Source organism: Pimephales promelas, chromosome 6 (assembly GCF_988280905.1).
Source record: "Pimephales promelas chromosome 6, fPimPro1.hap1.1, whole genome shotgun sequence".
Lineage (NCBI taxonomy): Eukaryota > Metazoa > Chordata > Actinopteri > Cypriniformes > Leuciscidae > Pimephales > Pimephales promelas.
The window spans coordinates 23,235,322-23,257,655 of record NC_142774.1 but is presented as its reverse complement, the minus strand read 5'-3'; the positions used below and the strand labels follow the sequence as shown (position 1 = coordinate 23,257,655).

At 40.7% G+C, this 22,334-nt stretch overlaps 1 long non-coding RNA gene across 1 annotated transcript in view; it reads left to right on the top strand.

Annotated features, from left to right (window-relative positions):
- The first annotated feature begins 14,762 nt into the window (after positions 1-14,762).
- Positions 14,763-22,334, top strand: part of LOC148978574 (uncharacterized) — a 34,584-nt gene continuing 27,012 nt past the window's right edge. Inside the window, exon 1 of the long non-coding RNA XR_016168871.1 lies at positions 14,763-15,206. This is a non-coding gene — a long non-coding RNA (uncharacterized LOC148978574). The remainder of the gene's footprint in view (positions 15,207-22,334) is intronic.

The following is a 22,334-nucleotide window of genomic DNA, read 5'->3' as shown; positions in this document are numbered from 1 at the left end:
CGCTGCCCCCCGAAACACCAGAGGTGGCGGGGATGGAGAGGTTTTGTGAGGGTAGCGAGAAGGGATGAAAAGATCTTGAACGCGCCCCATCCTGCTGGGGGCTACCCCCACCAGATTGAGCGCCAGACCATCAGGACTTCTTCTTCTTAATAATAGTCCTGAGGTCTGGTCTGGAAGGCTGTCCCCAGTCTCTACGAGGGGAGCACGACTCGCCACACTCTGCTTTTTAAATTCCCTGGGTTTTGAAGGACCGGGGCGGGGCTGGGTGGCCGACGGCCCCTCCCCTTGAGTACGGCGAGGAAGGAACTGAACATACGCTTCTTTGTGTTTCTTAACATCCTTGAACCTGTTGACTACGGTGTTAACAGAATCGCCAAACAGACCCGATGGTGAGACCGATGGTGCACCCCCCCTTCTCTATATATCTTTATTGATGCAAAAGTCATTGTTAATAATTAATAGTGAGAATTGAACCCTAATCTTAAGTGTGACCTAACTATTATATAGTAAAAATAATATAGTAAAATAATTTCTCAGGGTTTATAAATTGCCTTATAGTCGCATTTGAAATTTATTCGAAGGATAGCCCCTTGAGATGTAACATCTTTTTTTCAAGGGGGTCCTGAGTACAAACATAAATCAAAACAGCATTTAGCATTATGTCACATAATAATACACAATCATATTCTTACCAACATTTACAAACATTTACAAACAATTACAAACATTTAGCTCTCCATAACTATCTCATCACATACAAGCCTTATAAGTACAATAATACAATAAGTATGCAGTTATCACACATAACATACGTTATGAAAATAATGAAGTCCACGTGATAGTTGAAAATAGTTATACTCAAAAACAGGAACATGTGTTCTGAAAATAATCATTTAGTAATAACTTAAAAAAGAAAGTAGTGGATTTAATTTCCATTGGTAAACTGTTCCAGTCTGACGGAGCTTTATATTTGAATGCCAGACGACCCACTTCTTTATTAATTTTAGGAACGTGAAAAAATAGTTGATCAGTGTGTCTTAAGTTTAGATATTGTTTTAGATACATAGAATAATTGAAGTAATGGCATTTAAAAATAAACTGAAACAAGTGATACTGCCTTCTTGAATTTAAAGAAAACGTCTCGGGTTATGACTATAACCCTTGTTCCCTGAGAAGGGAACGAGACACTGCGTCGATAAAATCGACTCTTTGGGGACGCTCATTAAGCGTGCGCCTCTGAAGTATGAATGAAACTAATTCAATCCTGAATGGTGTTGCGTCGTGACGTAACATGTGACGGCATACCCGGAAGTATAAAAGTGACGCTGTCACAACACACACTAGCCTCGCGATGAAGCAAGACGCTCAAGGGTCTTAAGGGGCGTGGCAACACGACGCAGTGTCTCGTTCCCTTCTCAGGGAACAAGGGTTATAGTCATAACCCGAAACGTTCCATATCGAGGGAACTCAACACTGCGTCGATAAAATCGACTCTTTGGGGAACGAGTGCCCACTAGGCCAAGCACCGAACAGACCCGCCCCGGAGTGAAACTGTATAGGCACTTCAGCAAGGGCTGAGTACGTGTGCACCGGGCGTACTGGGAAGGTGGAGACTATAAAACCTAATGAAAGTATGTGGGGTAGCCCAACCGGCTGCCTCACAGATCTCCTGCAGAGGGACTCCCGAAAGAAGGACCCTAGAGGAAGCCATGGCTCTAGTTGAGTGAGCCCTCAAGGCCAAAGGTGAAGGCAACGCGCGCACCTTGTAAGCCTCAGTAATAGCCTGGACAATCCAGTTACTTATAGTCTGTTTGGTTGCCGGGAGCCCCCACTTAGTTGACCCAAAACATACTAACAACTGGTCCGACCTTCTCCAAGAAGCGGACCTTTCAAGGTATACATTCAAAGCTCTGACGGGGCAGAGCAAGTGAAGCCTCTCTTCTTCTGCCGACACATGAGGAGGAGGATGGAAAGCCTGAAGGACTATAGAACGAGCCGTATTTGAAGGAACTTTAGGCACGTAGCCTGGACTCGGGTGCAAAAAGGCCTTTACTCTGCCAGGGGCAAACTCCAAGCAAGCCGGCGTTACCGCCAGGGCCTGGAGATCTCTCACCCTCTTTAGTGAAGTAATCGCTAAAAGAAAGACCATTTTTAGTGTTAAGTCCTTAGGCGAAGCCGACTCCAAAGGTTCGAAGGGGGCCAGGGATAACCCTTCCAGAACTATTGCCAGGTCCCAGGCAGGAACCCTGGACCTGGTCGCCGGCCTCATCCTCCAAGTACCGCGGAGAAACCGAATGACCAACCGGTGCCTCCCCAGAGGTCCACCATCTACTTGCGTGTGGAAAGCCGCAATGACACCTTAAGAGTGGATGGGTAGAGACCCGCAGAGAAGCGATCTTGGAGAAATTCCAGAACTGAAGCCACCGGGCAGTTTACTGGATCTAACCCCTGTTCTCTACACCAAGTGACAAACACATTCCACTTGAGGCCATATAATCTCCTGGTAGACAGAGCCCTAGAGCTAAGTATGGTTTCGACCACTCCAGCTGACAAGCCAGTATTCAGGTACTGAACCCCCTCAGAGGCCAGACCCACAGTTTCCACAACTCTGGGCGCGGGTGGCAGATTGTGCCCTCCGCCTGAGACAACAGATCCCTCCTCAGAGGAATCTGCCATGGCGGAGCTATGAGGAGTGATATTATGTCCGAAAACCATACTTGCGTTGGCTATCTTGGGGCAACCAGAAGTAGACTGATGCCCTCCTAACGGACCCTCTCCAGGACTCCCGGGAGCAGAGCGATTGGGAGAAATGCGTACAGGCGAAGCCTCGGCCAAGCCTGTACCATGGCGTCCAACCCCAGTGGGGCTGGATGTGAGAGGGAGAACCAAAGTGGACAGTGGGACGTCTCTCGAGACACAAACAGATCCACTTCTATTGGTCCAAACCTCTCCCATATCGACTTCACCACCTCCGGATAAAGTCTCCATTCCCTGGGCCTCAGCCCCTGCCTCGACAGGATGTCTGCTCCCTGATTCTGAACCCCCGGAATATACATTGCTCTTATTGACCGTATCTTCCCCTGGGACCAAAGGATAATTTGATGCGCAAGTCTGCACAGAGGGTGTTGTGGCAAATCAGAAGTCTCAATTCAATTCAGCAGAGTCAGGTCTTGTTCTTGTAGAAAATGCGCAGAGTCGAGGTTTCCAGTCTCAGAAGGATAACTTTATTGAGCAGTTGAACAAAGTGAGAAGGTGGCCAGAGCATCTGAAGCTAAGTCAGTCTGAACTCTTCATAATATACTCTTTTCTTATCGGAGCTGACCAATTGGTGCCTTTACGCTTATCTCTTTTCTTCTGCTCCACTTCTTCATTTCGCTACCATTATCATTTGCATATGATACATATGAAACATATGTTAAACTGTTTTTTTTTAAAAAGCTAGTAAACCCTAGAAAACTAATAAAAAGCTAATGCATACATTTTATTTGTTTAACCATGTTTAACCTTAGGTACATTCTTACATGCTTAGTTTGAATAACATAATTGCATTTACCTTTCATCCTGTATTGGTCTTTCATCTTGTATTGGCCTTTCATCTGCTGACCTCTGCCCTTCAGATGATTTGACCACTTACACAACATGGCCCTTGGCCCTTAGGTATCCCTCTTCGAATGATTAACTTTCACAGACATGACCTTTATGTATTCTTCTTTGAATGACTAGAACAAGCAGATTTCCCCAACACATCCCCCCTTTGGGACTAATATTAGTCCCACATTTTCTTAAGCCCAGAATGCATCTGCATGAGCTGATCCTCTTTCCCTCATGTTATATGATCAATGAAGTCCATCCACTTTTACCAAGCTGACCTGCATCACCCAGGTGCATCCTGGAGGATAGGTATGACCAAACCCCCATTTGCCCCCATCTCCACCCCATTTGACTAGAGTGGAGTAATAGATCCCACCCTCCTAGTTATTCAATCAACTTAGGGGACATGCTTAATTAACCACATTCTGCCAACCTTTCTACAATGTAAAAATCTTTTATGTCTTGTCCCGCGATGCCAGAGGAACTGCACAGGCGCTTCCGGTGGCCTGGAGTGCTATCTGGGTTGCTCCATCGTTGCCAGAGGTGCTCAAGTTGCCTTGGAGCGCTATCTGGTGTTGGAGCAGACAGTGGGTTTTTAAACCACCAGTTGAGTCTGCCCTTGCCTTCTTTGACAATCGGTGACCGCGCCTTTAATGCATAGTTCCTCTATCTACGGCATCACATGCCCATCTAAAAGAAGCAAACATCAGAGTGTGTCTGTGTGTCTCACAATATTTGTTCCTCCATCACGTCCCGGTAAATGTATGCTGAATTTTTTGTTGCGTGGCTAAAAGTTTAAGCATATGATGAATTGCCACAATTGGTCTGACTGTCGTGTGAGAGAGACATGGGTGCACGCGCTTGCTTACCTCTCTGCCGTTGTACGCGACCCGCGGTTAGGAGTTCAACATCTTGCATGCGCGCTCGCACTAGATGCGATTCGCACTAGATGCATTTATTACTGACAGACTTATAGACTAATTATAGACTTATAGACTAGCCTTTAGCCCGCTAGCATTCCACGCGTGCCCTCTCGCCTATTGATTGTCTCATTTTACACCCGTTTCACTGAATCCTGGTTATTTCCGACATTTCAATCCTAAATTAGTAGTGATAGTTGTAGTATCACTAGTGGTGCAACGGATCATCACTGATCCGTGATCCGTTCGGATCAATGTCTTCGGTTCGGCACACACGTGATCCGCGGATTGATTATGAAAAAAATAAAAATAAAACGTGCGCATGTTGTTCAGTCAACGCACAGCTTCGTCATAGCGAGCGGAGGAACGGAGAAGCTTGAACGCCCCGCGTCATTTCAGGGCTCCAGACCAGACTGCGACCAAAATTTGAGAGTGTGCGACTGAATTTTACATCCAGTCGCACATGTGCGACCAGTAAATTTGCCACACGTTAAACGCATGGTAAAGCGGCGCGACAATGAATCCGTGACAAGAATAGCGCGCGTAAACATCTGTGGGAGGGAGACGGAGACAAATATCACAACCTGATGTGCGTCTGAGCAATCAGCGATCTATCGACTCGTTAGTCGTTACCTAGCAGCGAATGCAAACAAAATGAAAGTGGAACGAAAATACGCTACTCATTTATGATTAGGACCGTGGAGCAGCAGCAGCGATCCGAACCATTGACAAAATAAAGCCCCGAACTTGCCAGTCGCGGGCCGATCTCGCTCACGCAACACTGTTAATAGGAGATCCAGTGAAGAAATCCATTGAATTCGCCTCAGAATTAATAACATCAACACCACGAGATCCAGTGAGAAACACCTAAACCAGCGTTATAAACCATATCAGATCAAACAGAGCTGACGTGGAAACCAGGAGAAACACTTATAGAAGGCTTTCAGTCCACAAATCAGCCTATATATGATAATGTGTAAGAAATAGTCAAATGCTTAGCCTACAAGTAGCCTACACATCTTTTCCCAGCACTTCAATAATATCATAAATAAATGTTTTATTTATTTTTTTATTTTTTTATGTGATTACCAACACATTTTTTTGTTTATCCTTTAAAGATTGTCCTAAAATGAAAAAAGTACGATGATATTTTCACTACTTTTATTAATTGATATTAAGACATTATAAATGATAATAACTAAGTTAATTTCATCTACACCCTAAATTAAGCTTAGTGATTTATTGTCAGCCCCAGTGCTACCAGAATTTTTTTTTGTTTTTTTTTGTTTTTTTTTTTGTAGAACTCGCTGTGAGTTCTCATTTGAGGTGATGCTGCCCTCAACTTTGAGTCTGGAACCCTGTGAAGTTAAAATAAAACAGAATATAATATTGTTAAGTCTATTTATTATTAAAGAATTTGTCAGTAGGCTATTACAGTTATTTTGAGGGAAATTTGAATAATTGCATTGCAAGCTGATGGTGTGCCCCTAAATTTTCTGCTTGCGCTCCTAAAATTTTCAGTCAGGGGCAACAGCGCTCCTAGTAAAGTTAGTCTGGAGCCCTGCATTTAAATCACCTGTATGGGACCATTTTGGATTTTCCATCAAATATAACATGAAGGAAAGAGTTGCATAATCAGACCGGGCTAAAGCCATCACAAATGCTATCGGTGTGTTTATAGCTGCAGACATGAGGCCACATTCGGTTGTGCAAAACGAGGGCTTTAAACACATACTGAAAGTACTTGAGCCACGTTACGACATGAACTGTGTTGGATGAACTATCCCGAGCATCTGTTGCGCTCACGACAGACAGGTGGACTTCTAGGGGAACGGAGCTATGTGACGATAACCGTTATCGTCACATAGCTCTCACCGCTCACAATTTAAAAGTGTTAATAATCAAAAAGACAAAACTTATGTTTATTTGTCTTGTCTTTTTTTTTTTTTGCTGATCCGAAAAATGATCCGATCCGTGACCCTGATCCGAGAAACGATCCGATCCGTGAGTTTTTTGATCCGTTGCACCCCTAAGTATCACTACTAATTTACTGATCATCTGTTATAATGGCGAACATATCAGATGCGTGTCTAACATTACCTTTGAGTGCAGGTGAAGACACATTCGAGCTCTTCACGGTGAAGCAGGAGCTGGAATACGTCGACAAACAGATCCGCGGTCTGCTGGTGAAGCAAGCCGAGCTGTTGGATCGGCGCTCAACGCTTGAAGCATCACGCGCCGACGCTAACAAATCAGTGGTTAGTGACGTTAACTCTTTGACTCCGAGTTCGTCTACTCCGTATGTTACTCTGCCGAGGAAGATGCGATCATCTCAGGCTTCATTCACTCCGGCACCGAAACAACATGGACCATGGATCACACAGCGGAAGACACGAGCCAGGACCAGAGCTGCCTCTCCGCCCCTCCCGGTCTTCGAGATCTCCACCCGGAACCGCTTCTCCCCTCTTCGCGAGCCGGAACGCGATCCATGGTCCACCATGTCCGCGCTAATTCGGATAAAGGTAAGGTGCGCACTTACTGCTTTCCTGGTGCTCATGTTCTTGATGTCGCTGCACAGGTTCCCGAGATCCTGAACGGGGACGAGCGCGTCGGAGCTGTTGTGCTGCACGCGGGAGCGAACGACATTAGGCTGCGGCAGACGGAGGTTCTGAAGAAGGACTACAGGAGCCTGATCGAGACGGTACGCAGCACAGCGCCTAAAGCAGCGATCATCGTGTCTGGACCGCTTCCCACGTACAGACAAGGACAGGAAAGGTTCAGTAGACTTTTTGCATTAAATGAATGGTTAATGTCATTGTGTAATGAACAGAGGCTGCACTTTGTAAATAACTGGCATCTGTTTTGGGAAAGACCGAGGCTGTACAGCACAGATGGACTCCATCCCAGCCGAATCGGAGCGGCTGTGCTGTCGGACAACATTTCCAAGACACTACGCACCAGATGACTAATAAGTTTTGTGTCCAGCCTCTCACGGGGATTTCGGATGCCCCAACGCCTGTGATGAGACGACTCAACGCCTGTGATGAGACGACTCAACGCCTGCGATATGTTATGGCGCCGTTTGATTCATAAACAATATTTATATTTAATATTTATATTTAAACAATATGAATGTAAGCCAGAGGAGAACTGGCCCCCGACTGAGCCTGGGTTCTCCCAAGGTTTTTTCTCCATCCAATCTGATGGAGTTTGGTTCCTTGCCACTGTCGCCTTGCTTTTGGCTTGCTTTGAGCTTGCTCAGTTGGGGTTATTTAGTGTTTAGCAATGTTGTTGATCTGTGTTGTGCTACTTACATGTTATCACTGTGAAGCTGCTTTGATACAATCTGTATTGTGAAAAGCGCTATATAAATAAATGTGACTTGACTTGACTTAATGAGTCAAAGTCCAAATTACAGCCTTTGCGGTCCAAACTTAACTAATATGCATAGTGTGGAACATTATATAGAAACTGTGTCTATTTCTCGTTTAGTGAAGCCAAACAATAAATCTAGTGTAGGATCTAGCAAAAATCTTATTGTAATTAAACCAGAAAATCTAAATATCAGTGAACAAAAACAATTTCTAAAGCTAGGTCTCCTAAACATTAGATCGCTCACACCTAAGGCGGTTATTGTAAATGAAATGGTCACAGACAATAACTTCGATGTTCTGTGCCTTACTGAAACCTGGCTTAAACCAAATGAGTATTTCGGTCTAAACGAATCTACTCCGCCAGGATACTGTTATAAACATGAGCCTCGTCTGATCGGTCGTGGCGGCGGTGTTGTAACAATCTATTAAGATATTTTTAATATTACTCAGAAAACAGGTCACAGGTTTAATTCATTTGAAGTACTTGTGCTAAATGTTACGCTCTTAGATGTAAGAAGGAAATCCATATTATCTCTAGCCCTGGCTACTGTATATAGACCTCCAGGGCCATATGCTGAATTCCTAAAAGAGTTTGCAGACTTTCTCTCGGATCTATTGGTAAATGTCGATAAAGCAATAATTGCTGGAGATTTTAACATACACATAGATAATACAAATTATGCTTTAGGGGCTGCGTTTACAGACTTATTAAACTCCTTTGGGGTCAAACAAAACGTCAGTGGTCCCACTCATCGTCTAAATAATACACTAGATTTAATTATATCATATGGAACCGATCCAACTGATATAGTTATTATACCGCAAAGCGATGATGTCACTGATCATTACATGGTGACTTGCATAATACGTACTGATGAAATACACTCACCGGCCACTTTATTAGGTACACCTGTCCAACTGCTCGTTAACACTTAATTTCTAAGCAGCCAATCACATGGCGGCAACTCAGTGCATTTAGGCATGTAGACATGGTCAAGACAATCTCCTACAGTTCAAACCGAGCATCAGTATGGGGAAGAAAGGTGATTTGAGTGACTTTGAACGTGGCATGATTGCTGGTGCCAGAAGGGCTGGTCTGAGTATTTCAGAAACTGCTAATCTACTGGGATTTTCACGTACAACCATCTCTAGGGTTTACAGAGAATGGTCCGAAAAAGAAAAAACATCCAGTGAGCGGCAGTTCTGTGGGCGGAAATGCCTTGTTGATGCCAGAGGTCAGAGGAGAATGGCCAGACTGGTTCGAGCTGATAGAAGGGCAACAGTGACTCAAATAACCACCCGTTACAACCAAGGTGGGCAGAAGAGCATCTCTGAACGCACAGTACGTCGAACTTTGAGGCAGATGGGCTACAGCAGCAGAAGACCACACCGGGTGCCACTCCTTTCAGCTAAGAACAGGAAACTGAGGCTACAATTTGCACAAGCTCATCGAAATTGGACAATAGAAGATTGGAAAAACGTTGCCTGGTCTGATGAGTCTCGATTTCTGCTGCGACATTCGGATGGTAGGATCAGAATTTGGCGTCTACAACATGAAAGCATGGATCCATCCTGCCTTGTATCAACGGTTCAGGCTGGTGGTGGTGGTGTCATGGTGTGGGGAATATTTTCTTGGCACTCTTTGGGCCCCTTGGTACCAATTGAGCATGGTTGCAACGCCACAGCCTACCTGAGTATTGTTGCTGACCATGTCCATCACTTTATGACCACAATGTACCCAACTTCTGATGGCTACTTTCAGCAGGATAATGCACCATGTCATAAAGCTGCAATCATCTCAGACTGGTTTCTTGAACATGACAATGAGTTCGCTGTACTCAAATGGCCTCCACAGTCACCAGATCTCAATCCAATAGAGCATCTTTGGGATGTGGTGGAACGGGAGATTCGCATCATGGATGTGCAGCCGACAAATCTGCGGCAACTGTGTGATGCCATCATGTCAATATGGACCAAACTCCCTGAGGAATGCTTCCAGCACCTTGTTGAATCTATGCTACGAAGAATTGAGGCAGTTCTGAAGGCAAAAGGGGGTCCAACCCGTTACTAGCATGGGGTACCTAATAAAGTGGCCGGTGAGTGTATGTCATGTTGCACCACGTTATAGACCAGGCAGAACAATCCTTCCAACCACTATAGATGTATTTTCAAATAGCTTACCTGATCTATCTAAGCTGCAAAGTGAACCCAAACAAACAGATGAATTAGAGGAAATGACTAGCAGTTTAAGCACCATTCTTACAAGTACATTAGATATTGTTGCGCCAATTAGATTAAAAAAGGTTCGAGAGAAAATGAAAGCACCATGGTACAACAGTGCTACGCATGCCATCAAGAGAGAAACTCGCAACTTAGAGCGTAAATGGAAACAAACTAATTTAGAGGTCTTTAGAATCGCGTGGAAAGACAGTATGTCACGTTATAAAAAGGCCCTAAAAACAGCCAGGGCTGAGCATCTCCGCAAACTAATCGAAAATAACCAAAATAATCCAAGGTTTTTATTTAACACCGTGGCTAGACTAACAAATAAACAGACATCACCAGAGCAAAATATACCGTTACAGTTTAGTAGTAATGATTTTATGAATTACTTCAATGCGAAAATAGAAAGCATCCGAAACAAAATTATAAATGTACAATCCGCTATGGTGTCTTATGATTCAGCTTCAATTATGGCCCCTCTAGAACAACTACACCGCTTTACAACGATAGGACAGAAGGAGCTAAATAAACTTATCATTGCATCTAAACCAACAACATGTTTATTAGATCCAATACCCACTAAACTACTGAAAGAACTATTACCTGCAGTGGAAGAGCCTCTCCTCAATATTATTAACTCGTCTTTATCTTTAGGTCATGTCCCAAAAATATACAAGCTGGCTGTAATAAAACCGCTCATTAAGAAACCGCAATTAGATCCAAATAACTTGGCAAATTACAGACCCATTTCAAATCTTCCATTTATGTCCAAAATACTTGAAAAAGTAGTGTCCGCTCAATTGTGCTCTTTTTTGCAAGAAAATGATATCTATGAAAAATTCCAGTCAGGATTCAGACCGCATCATAGTACAGAAACTGCGCTAGTTAAAATTACAAATGATTTACTTTTAGCTTCTGACCAAGGCTGTATCTCAATACTAGTCCTACTTGATCTTAGCGCTGCGTTCGACACTATAGATCATATAATACTCTTGGATCGACTACAAAACTTCACCGGTGTCCAGGGACAGGCATTAAGCTGGTTTAGATCGTACTTATCGGACCGTTCTCATTTTGTCTGTTTAAATGGGAAAAAATCAAAGATAACGTCAGTAGACTATGGAGTACCGCAAGGATCGGTTTTAGGCCCTCTGCTATTCTCAATATATATGCTGCCACTTGGTAATATTATAAGAAAACATGGAATTAATTTCCACTGTTACGCTGACGACACTCAATTATATATTTCATCACGACCAGATGAAAACACTAACTCATCTAAAATGACAGAGTGTCTCAAAGATATAAAATGCTGGATGATGCGTAATTTCCTGCTATTAAATTCAGATAAAACGGAGGTATTACTTATTGGTCCAAAGAACTACTCACAAAACCTCTCACAATACAACTTTAATATAGACGGATGTCCTGTTACTTTATCCACTACAGCAAAAGACCTGGGTGTTATACCAGACCTCAACTTGTCGTTCGAAAATCATATTTCATATGTTACAAGAACAGCCTTTTTCCACCTTAGAAACATTGCTAAGCTGCGTAACATGCTATCTATTTCTGATGCTGAAAAATTAGTTCACGCATTCATGACCTCGGGACTAGATTACTGTAATGCTTTATTAGCTGGTTGTCCTGCATCCTCAATAAACAAGCTACAGTTAGTACAAAATGCAGCTGCTAGAGTTCTTACTAGGTCAAGAAAATATGATCATATAACACTGATTTTATCATCTCTACACTGGTTACCTATTAAGTTCCGCATCAACTACAAAATACTACTACTGACCTATAAAGCCCTAAATGGTTTAGCACCTATGTACTTAACGGACCTTCTTTCGCCCTACAATCCACCGCGTTCCTTAAGATCACTAAATTCAAGGCTTCTGGTCATTCCTAGGATATCGAAGTCCAGTAAAGGAGGGAGGGCGTTCTCGCATTTAGCTCCAAAACTCTGGAATGGCCTTCCCGATACGGTCCGAGCCTCTGACTCGCTGACACAGTTTAAAACTAGATTAAAGACGCTTCTCTTTAGTCAAGCATTCACATAATGCTTACCTTCTAGTCCTCTCTTATGCCATACGGAACCGTTTGCCACTGAAACTGCTTAACGCACCAGTGGGGCTCGACAGCCTTTTAGACAAACGGGTCAGCGCGTATGGTTGGGTTGCGGAGAGTTCAGGTTACGGAGAGTTTGTGAGTTATAACGGAAATCATTATGAACATCAGCTATGCTAATTATTTCCCATCTGCCTTTCTGCTGTTATCTCGGGACGCTTGTCCCGAGAAAAATGGCGTTCGTCAGGTCCAGTTTTGTGTCCAGCCTCTCACGGGGATTTCGGATGCCCCAACGCCTGTGATGAGACGACTCAACGCCTGTGAAGAGACGACTCAACGCCTGCGATATGTTATGGCCCCTTTTGATTCATAAACAATATTTATATTTAATATTTATATTTAAACAATATGAATGTAAGCCAGAGGAGAACTGGCCCCCGACTGAGCCTGGGTTCTCCCAAGGTTTTTTCTCCATCCAATCGGATGGAGTTTGGTTCCTTGCCACTGTCGCCTTGCTTTTGGCTTGCTTTGAGCTTGCTCAGTTGGGGTTATTTAGTGTTTAGCAATGTTGTTGATCTGTGTTGTGCTACTTTCATGTTATCAGTGTGAAGCTGCTTTGATACAATCTGTATTGTGAAAAGCGCTATATAAATAAATGTGACTTGACTTGACTAGATTACAGGATATTTTAACTTGCGAATTAATATGCGGCGGTAAAACTAGTCGATCACGAGTGGCTCAACAGGTAGATCTATAGACGAACTCATCTTTCAGGCATTTGACCGAAGGGATTGACACTTCAGCGTGAGAAATCGAATTGCGCAAGTCTCGCGCTGAATGCGTGAGAGTTGGCAGCCCTGCCAGGTATACTTTGCAGACACATTGCATCTTGTTCTCTCCCTTTATAAACATATAATGATCCCAAACTTTAGACATTCTCTGCCATTTATGAAGTCAAATGTATCATGCGCTATGGTGTGCTTCCTGAAGAACGGTCCGTGTGAAACAATCAGATCCCTGCGTGCGCGTACAGTACGCTTCATAGGAATTTAACGAGGCTTTGAGGCAGATTTTTTGCCTCGAGGAATTTTTGTAATCGAGTAACTCGAGGAATCGTTTCAGCCCTAGATTATAGTAAACTATCCTTTGTAGATTACATAAGCATGCTATATAGAAAACAGATTATATGCGTGCAAATAATTATGGAAAGACAGCCCTTAACCAAAAATCAAAGGAATGTAGAAAAACCCTCTACCTACCTACTCTACCCATGCACTAAATGTTCTAACTAATTTTATCCCCAATATACTGTTCTCTCTATATGTTTGTTTTCGAAACGTGAATATAGATAAACAGCAAGCCAAACTCCATTCAAGAGCCAGGAAATGAGTGTCTTGCTCCTTTAATAGTACAACATGTACTGCAGTTTACATGGGCAAACACCAGCCATTGAACCGAGTAAAACTGTAAATAAATGAAAGAAATATGGAAAATTTATTAGAAATCAAAATGACATACTTATTAACAGTGTAACAAGTAGAATGTATGTAGATACATTAGGTTAGAAGCATTATTAACACAACACATTAGCGCCAATCTGCATTAACATAAACATCTTCAATTACAGGAGTTTAAACTCCTGCAATATTCACTAGACAGATAAATGATTCAAATTAACTTACAGCCAATGCTTACGACAGGGATTAGAAGAAGGATTGATTCAAATGCGACTCAAACATCTCTCATGCGGTCACTGCATCATGAGCTTGTTATTTCCTGTTACCCGATGTGCGTTGCTCGTGGAAAACCATCAAAATAAAAGTCCTCACATAGGATCTGTTAAGCACCGAGGGACTTTTTAGAGTTTTTAAACTTTTTTTTTGACACTTTTCAAAAAAAAAAAAAAATATATATATATATATATATATATATATATATATATATAAAAATTACATTACATTTGGAAATTCTCCTGCCAAGAAACTGCTGATGAAAGACAATATATAATTTTTATTATGATTTTGCATATCTTTCTTATTTGTCATGGAATAACTCAGGAAGGAAAACAGGTAGAAGGAAAATTCTTTTTTAGTGAAGTCCCTCTACATGTGACCTCCAGCTGGATAAAATTTTGTGGTGATTGAATGAAGTACTCAAAAGTTGTAGCACGTGGAACCAATATAGCCCTTGACGCCCCCCAAAGGACATTTTTTAAATTGTTTCTCCATGAAGAATTTCTTATCATAAAAGCAATATATTGTGTTCATTTTGGGCTCATTTTAATTGTAATAATATGCTTTAAAAATTAATTGACATTTTCAACGATCTGTGAATGTTTCATGAGCTGTATGATGTTTTTGACTCATTGCAGTTCATAGTAATAAAATATTTTATAGATTATGAAATATGTTTTTATTTATTTATCAGCAAATAACTCAGCACTACTTAGGAGTTTATCACATTGGCTACATTCACTGCAAATTTCAGACTCTAATCTTTCAAATGGCACCAATTTTGTGTTAATCGAGGCATTATTTTTTGAAAAAACATGATAATGTCCTTTTGCGCAGCCAGATGCCCACGCGGTCGGGAGCGCCAGAGTTAGAGGGACTGACTAGTCAGCTCTCGTTCAGAGAAAATCAAAGTGATTAGATGCATCAAAATGCTGAGATTCTAAGCTTTAAAATTACACCTATTTTGTGTTATTCCACGTTTGGGAACGAGCACGGATGGCTCCGGGAACATTGGAAAACGCGCATTGCATGGAAAGACGAGTTCATGAATCATGAGGAATATCTTGTGATCAACGCGATGGATTATATTGGCTTTGGGCTCTTTTTAATCGTGAGAATCTGCTGTCAATAAAGGTGTTCAATTTTTCACAATCCATGCATGTTTCGTGGAATTATGAGCTGAAACGTCTCATCAAAACAGCATAGCATCGCTGCTACTGCTCCTTCATTGCGCCTAGATGCAACTTCATGTCTTTTCCACGAGGAAAATCTTTAGATCTGAGTGATGGATTACGGTGAGTTTGGGCTCTTTATATTCTTAAAAAATCTGCTGTAAATAATGATGTCCCATTTCCCACAATTGCTGCATGATTCGTTTATTTATGAGTAAAAACGCGACATCAATGTTCCATCTTTATACAAGGCTCCATAAGCGCCTGTGGGGATTCGCGTATCGCAACTCCATCAGGAATATCTTTTGATCTAAGTGATGGATTATGTTGTGCTTGGGCTCTTTTTAATTGTGAGAGTCTGTTGAAAATAAAGATATGCAATTTTCTACGATCTAGCCATGCTTCATGAAGTTACACGGGAAAACCAAACGCTAGTGCATACTTGTCTTGGTGCGTCTCTGGTATTTATTTTGATAGAACGCCATGAGGAATATCTTTAGATCTGATTTATGGAATATATTGAGTATGGGCTCTTTGTAATCGTGAGCTCCTGCTGTAAATATCGATGTGTAATGTGTATGTTACATGAAGATACGAGTAAAATGGTACGTGGCCATGTGCGTCTGGATTTTTTTTTTGTGTGTGTGTGTGTGTGTTAGAACTCCATAAGGAACAACTTTTTTTATTTTTATTAACTTTTAAGCTAATATGTCATTTGATATGTTTCATAAAAACGAAAGTGATGGTATTCTTTGTAAAGACTATTCTAAGCTTTCAAATGATACAATGCATTGGGTTATACCTTATATGGAAGCATGTAAAAAAACGTATGAACATCATAACAAGGTGTTGCCCCCGGTACCGGGGGCGCTGGTTAAGCCCTGTGTTTTAGGCTATGTTTACACTGAAACGATTCTGAAGAGAAAACGCAAAAGTAGCGTTGCGTTATCACTTTTTATATAGCATTTAGACGAGCGTTTTGGGTGGGAAATCCGCGTGCATACAGTGAAGCAAAAGTGCGTGAAATTCAATGTAGTATGCATTCCAGGTGGCTTGTGACAACGTGAAGCCACACAACAACACCAAGTCCGCGTGCCTGCAAAGCCAAGCTTACTTTTGTGTTTTTTACCCTTACGGGAACGCAGCTGGGGAGCGTTTTTATGATTTCCACTCTGGAGGGTGGTTTCACTTTTTTTGCATTTTTAAGCCTCCAAAACGCCGTCGCTGTGTAAACACAAGGAACATCCGATCAAATATTTTTATGTTTTCACACACGATCTCGTGTAAACAGGGCCTTATTCAGTCCTTGTGAGTTCTTGATGTTTAATGTTTGTCTTATTGTTCCCGTCCTGAGTTCCCTTTTCCTGTTCTGAGTGTTCTGTCGTTTACCCTGGTTTACCTGTTTGTTTATTAAAGTGCTTGGGAGTGGATTCACTCTCTGCTTCATTCCTGCCTGCATCGTTACAGAATGTGCATGTTCTCAATATATATTGATATATGTACAATATATGTAGGCCTACATATTTTTAAAATATATCCCACAATATATTGAACACACATCTATACATATATTTTATTAATATATTTCCATATAATTGTATATTTAAAATGTATTCCACAATATATTGAACACATATCTATACATACATTTTATACAAACCCAATTCCATAAAAGTTGGGACACTGTACAAATTGTGAATAAAAACAGAATGCAATGATGTGGAAGTTTCAAATTTCAATATTATATTTAGAATACAACATAGATGACATATCAAATGTTTAAACTGAGAAAATGCATAATTTTAAGGGAAAAATAAGTTGATTTTAAATTTCATGGCATCAACACATCTCAAAAAAGTTGGGACAAGGCCATTTTTACCACTGTGTGGCATCCCCTCTTCTTTTAATAACAGTCTGCAAACGTCTGGGGACTGAGGAGACAAGTTGCTCAAGTTTAGGAACAGGAATGTTGTCCCATTCTTGTCTAATAAAGGCTTCTAGCTGCTCAACTGTCTTAGGTCTTCTTTGTTGCATCTTCCTCTTTATGATGCGCCAAATGTTTTCTATGGGTGAAAGATCTGGACTGCAGGCTGGCCATTTCAGTACCCGGATCCTTCTTCTACGCAGCCATGATGTTGTAATTGATGCAGTATGTGGTTTGGCATTGTCTTGTTGGAAAATTCAAGGTCTTCCCTGAAAGAGACGATGTCTGGATGGGAGCATATGTTGTTCTAGAACTTGGATATACCTTTCAGCATTGATGGTGCCTTTCCAGATGTGTAAGCTGCCCATGCCACACGCACTCATCACTCACTCACTACCATCAGAGATGCAGGCTTCTGAACTGAGCGCTGATAACAACTTGGGTTGTCCTTGTCCTCTTTAGTCCGGATGACATGGCGTCCCAGTTTTCCAAAAAGAACTTCAAATTTTGATTCGTCTGACCACAGAACAGTTTTCCACTTTGCTAGAGTCCACTTTAAATGAGCCTTGGCCCAGAGAAAACGCCTGCGCTTCTGGTTCCCATTTAGATATGGCTTCTTTTTTGACCTATAGAGTTTTAGCCGGCAACGGTGAATGGCACGGTGGATTGTGTTCACTGACAATGTTTTCTGGAAGTATTCTTGAGCCCATGTTGTGATTTCCATTACAGTAGCATTCCTGTGTGTGATGCAGTGCCGTCTAAGGGCCCGAAGATCACGGGCATTCAGTATGGTTTTCCGGCCTTGACCCTTATGCACAGAGATTGTTCCAGATTCTCTGAATCTTTGGATCATATTATGCACTGTAGATGATGATAACTTCAAACTCTTTGCAATTTTTCTCTGAGAAACTCCTTTCTGATATTGCTCCACTATTTTTTGCCTCAGCATTGGGGGAATTGGTGATCCTCTGCCCATCTTGACTTCTCAGAGACACTGCCACTCTGAGAGGCTCTTTTTATACCCAATCATGTTGCCAATTGACCTAATAAGTTGCAAATTGGTCCTCCAGCAGTTCCTTATATGTACATTTAACTTTTCTGGCCTCTTATTGCTACCTGTCCCAACTTTTTTGGAATTTGTAGCTCTCATGAAATCCAAAAGGAGCCAATATTTGGCATGGCAATTCAAAATGTCTCACTTTCAACATTTGATATGTCATCTATTTTGTATTCTAAATATAATATTGAAATTTGAAACTTCCACATCATTGCATTCTGTTTTTATTCACAATTTGTACAGTGTCCCAACTTTTACGGAATTGGGTTTGTATTTCCATATAATTGTACATATATATAAAATATATTCCACAATATATTGAACACATATTTTATTAATATATTTCCATATAATTGTGCATCTATTTAAAATATATTCCACAATATATTGAACAAATATCTATACATATATGTATGCATACATTTCCATATAATTGTACATATATTTAAAATATATTTCACAATAATTGAACACATATCTATACATATATGTATGCATATATTTCCATATAATTGTACATATATTTAAAATATATTCCACAATATATTGAACACATTTCTATTCATATATTTTATTTCCATATTTCCATATAATTTCATATAAATATATATATATATATATATATTGCAATGTATTCTACCATATATTGAACATACATGTGACCTTATATCTTTACATATATTACCAATACATTATCCCATACAAATTGTAATACATCCAATACGGTGGATATTAATAAATATAAAATTGCATATATTTTCAGATATATAATTACATATATTACATATTCATTTACCATATATTTCAATATATTGAAAGCGGCAATCATTTGTATATTTTGCAATATATTACAATATATTTAATATATCGTATAATATATGTATCATCAATATATTACTCCATGTATTTCCAATATATAATATATTGGAAAATGGAAAGGAAAATAATATATTACAATATATTACAATATATTTCAAGTAATATATTGGTAAATATATTTTTCTTTCATATGGGTGAAATCTCCATTCAAAGATGAAAAAAAACACTTTTAAAGCTCTGAAGCTGGGGGCTGCACACACACAAATATGCTCAGACTTGTCCACTGCAATCTCCCAATTTGTTTTGACATGCAAAAAAAAAAAAAAAAAAAAAAAAAAATGCCAGCAATGCTGAGAGCTGTATGATGGCCAAAGTCTGTCAGAACTAAGACAGATTTATTTTGAAATCTTAAATATTTAGAAAACATGGCCTAATTGTAATTAAGTTAAAATGTGTTTTTATTAGTTTTATATTACATGAAAATTGTGTCACCCACATTCCACCATAATTAACATAACAGATTGAAAGAAAGGTTCAAAGATCACACTGATCTGAACAGAGATACACCCACTGTCCCTGAATAATTGCTACTGACCTGTCAAGATGTTGCTGTGGTCCTGTAAACAGGGCTTTAAGCCATGGAGCGCATGCCAGAGAAAAGAAGCAGATGAGAGAGAATGAAAGAGAGAGAAAAATGTCTAGGTTACGACTGTAACCTCTGTTCCCTAAGAACAGGGGAAAAGACACTGCATCGATGACGCTATTTGGGAATGCCCTCCACGTGAACTAGTGTCTGAAAAGCTATCCAATCACGGCAATCAAATTTGACCGGGTAACAGCCTATGACTTCAATACTAGTGCGACCCGGAAGTATAAAAGGGGCGTCTAGAGAATGTCATCCACTTTCATCTGAAGGGACTGTTCAGCAGGCATCCCCAATGCATGGTTAACGAAGCAATGTCTCGTTCCCTGTTCTCAGGGAACAGAGGTTACAGTCGTAACCTAGTGTGGCGAGGGGGTGTGGTTCAGTGGAGTCTGTAGCCGGAGAGTGGGGACGGAGCCGAGCGGTGAATGGGCTCTATGCACGGCGGTATTTCCGGTGAAGGTGTAAGGATGCTCGATAACTTCTGCCAATTGTAGAGTCCAATGCAATACAGAGAATTTATATTGAATTTTATACTCCATGGTTATACTAAAGAAACGTTAGTCACAACAGACAAAACAGACACCCCTTGTTGTGTTTATGCTTCTTTTTTTTTTTTTTTTTTTTTTTTAATAATTTTATTTGTAGCAGTTTTTTGTACACAAAACATATCCAAATCTCAAAAATGTTTACAGAAAGATTGATATACATAAAATAAAACTAAACAAACGCACCCACCGCCCCCCACCCACCCACCCGCCCGCCCCCACACCAGACAGAGAGAATAAAAAAAAAAAATTACACTTTGAATCAATTGAAAGAGGAAATAAGAAAAAAGTCATCCATATTACATACATGTCCAAAGACATATTTCAATTCTTAGAAAGATACTTAAGGAAGGGACCCCAGATTTTATCAAATTTTTTAGAGGCATCAGCTTTAGAAAAACGAATCCTTTCGAGCTTAAGGGCAGCAACCATTTCAGCCAGCCATTTATGAAAGCTGGGTGGTACAATGGACTTCCAGTCCATCAAAATCACCCTTTTGGCCACCATCATACCAAACGTTAGAGACAGTTGTTGAGAATGTGTCAATGCTAATGTTGGGTCGGAACACCCAAACAAAGCCAACTCAAAATCTGGACTAATCTCTTCTCCAAAAACATTTGAGTACCACGAAAAAATATTATTCCAAAACTCAGAAATCTCAGGGCAGAACCAAAAAGTATGAGCATGCGTCCCATCAGAGCGCTTGCATCTATAGCATAACGGGGAAACTGAGGGGTAAATTTTATTAAGTTTAAATTTGGTATAGTGTAATCTATGCAACACTTTGAACTGAATAAGTTGTAGTCTTGCATTAATAGAACAATTATGGATTCGCTTTAGACCTTCTTCCCAAATCTCATTTGAGATATTAATTCCTGCATCATTTTCCCATGCTACTTTAATGTGCTCAGAAGAGACTGGAAATTGAGATACAAACAAGGAAACAAACCGTGTCACCAACTGTTTAGCATTAGGGGGTTGACCCAGAAGACAATATAAATTATGATCCTGAGGCAACCCCTGAAACTCATTAAAAGAATGTTTAATGAAATGACGCACCTGAAGATAACGGAAAAATTGTGATTGGGAAAGATCAAATGTTTTATACAAGTGCTCGAAAGTGGCAAATTTTCCATCTGTATAGAAGTCCTTAATCATGGTCAATCCTTTGCTTCTCCACAGTGAAAATACCCTATCTGACTGGCCAGGCAAAAAATTTGGATTATCACAAATGGACTGGAAAACTGAAGGACGTGTAATATTCAAAACAGTCTTCAATTGATTTAAAATTCTAATGGAATTGAGCACAACATCATTTTTACATTGAAACTTCTTTAAAGATACAGGGATTGAAAAAAGAATAGCGGCAAGAGAGCTACCCACAACTGACCGAGCTTCCATGTACAGCCACCTGGGCTGGGTGTCCTCCAAGTTCTCACCAGCTTGGTCACTGATCTGCCAGAACATCATAGCCCTGGCATTAGCAGCCCAATAATAATGACGGAAAACAGGTAGCGCAAGACCACCCAAATCTTTCGGCTTCTGCAAATGGGCCTTCGAAATTCTATGTGCTTTATAACCCCAAATAAATGGCAAAATGACAGTGTCTAATTGTTTAAAAAAAGAATGTGGCAGGTATATAGGCAGGTTCTGAAAAAGATAAACAAAGCGAGGCAAAGAGACCATTTTAATAGCATTGACCCGACCAATTAAAGATAACGGGAGTACCCTCCATTTATCAATATATATTTTTAACTTATTCATGGCTTCGGAAAAATTTAGACTGAAAATTTGTTTAAATTTCTTAGGAATAGTTAACCCTAAGTAAGTGAAATGGTCCTCTGTTATTCTAAAAGGTAATGACCTCAGAAACTGAGCATCTAGTCCCTCACCCAAGGGCATGAATACACTCTTCTCCCAATTAACAGAATAACCCGAGAAAGAGCCGAATACCTCAAGTGATTCCATTAAAAAAGGCAAAGCAGAAGAGGGATCACTCAAATATAAAAGCAGGTCGTCTGCATATAAGGACAGTTTAACCTCAGAGTGACCACATAATATACCCCTAATCTCAGAGTGATTACGAAGATGGATGGCGAGGGGTTCTAAAGCTAGATCAAATAGCAGTGGGCTTAGACAGCAGCCCTGACGTGTACCACGCTGAAGAGGAAAGAAAGCAGACCTATCCGAATTAGTAAGAATTGCAGATTTAGGGGAAAAGTAGAGCATTTTTCATGATTCGCTTGTAATTCTCACCAAA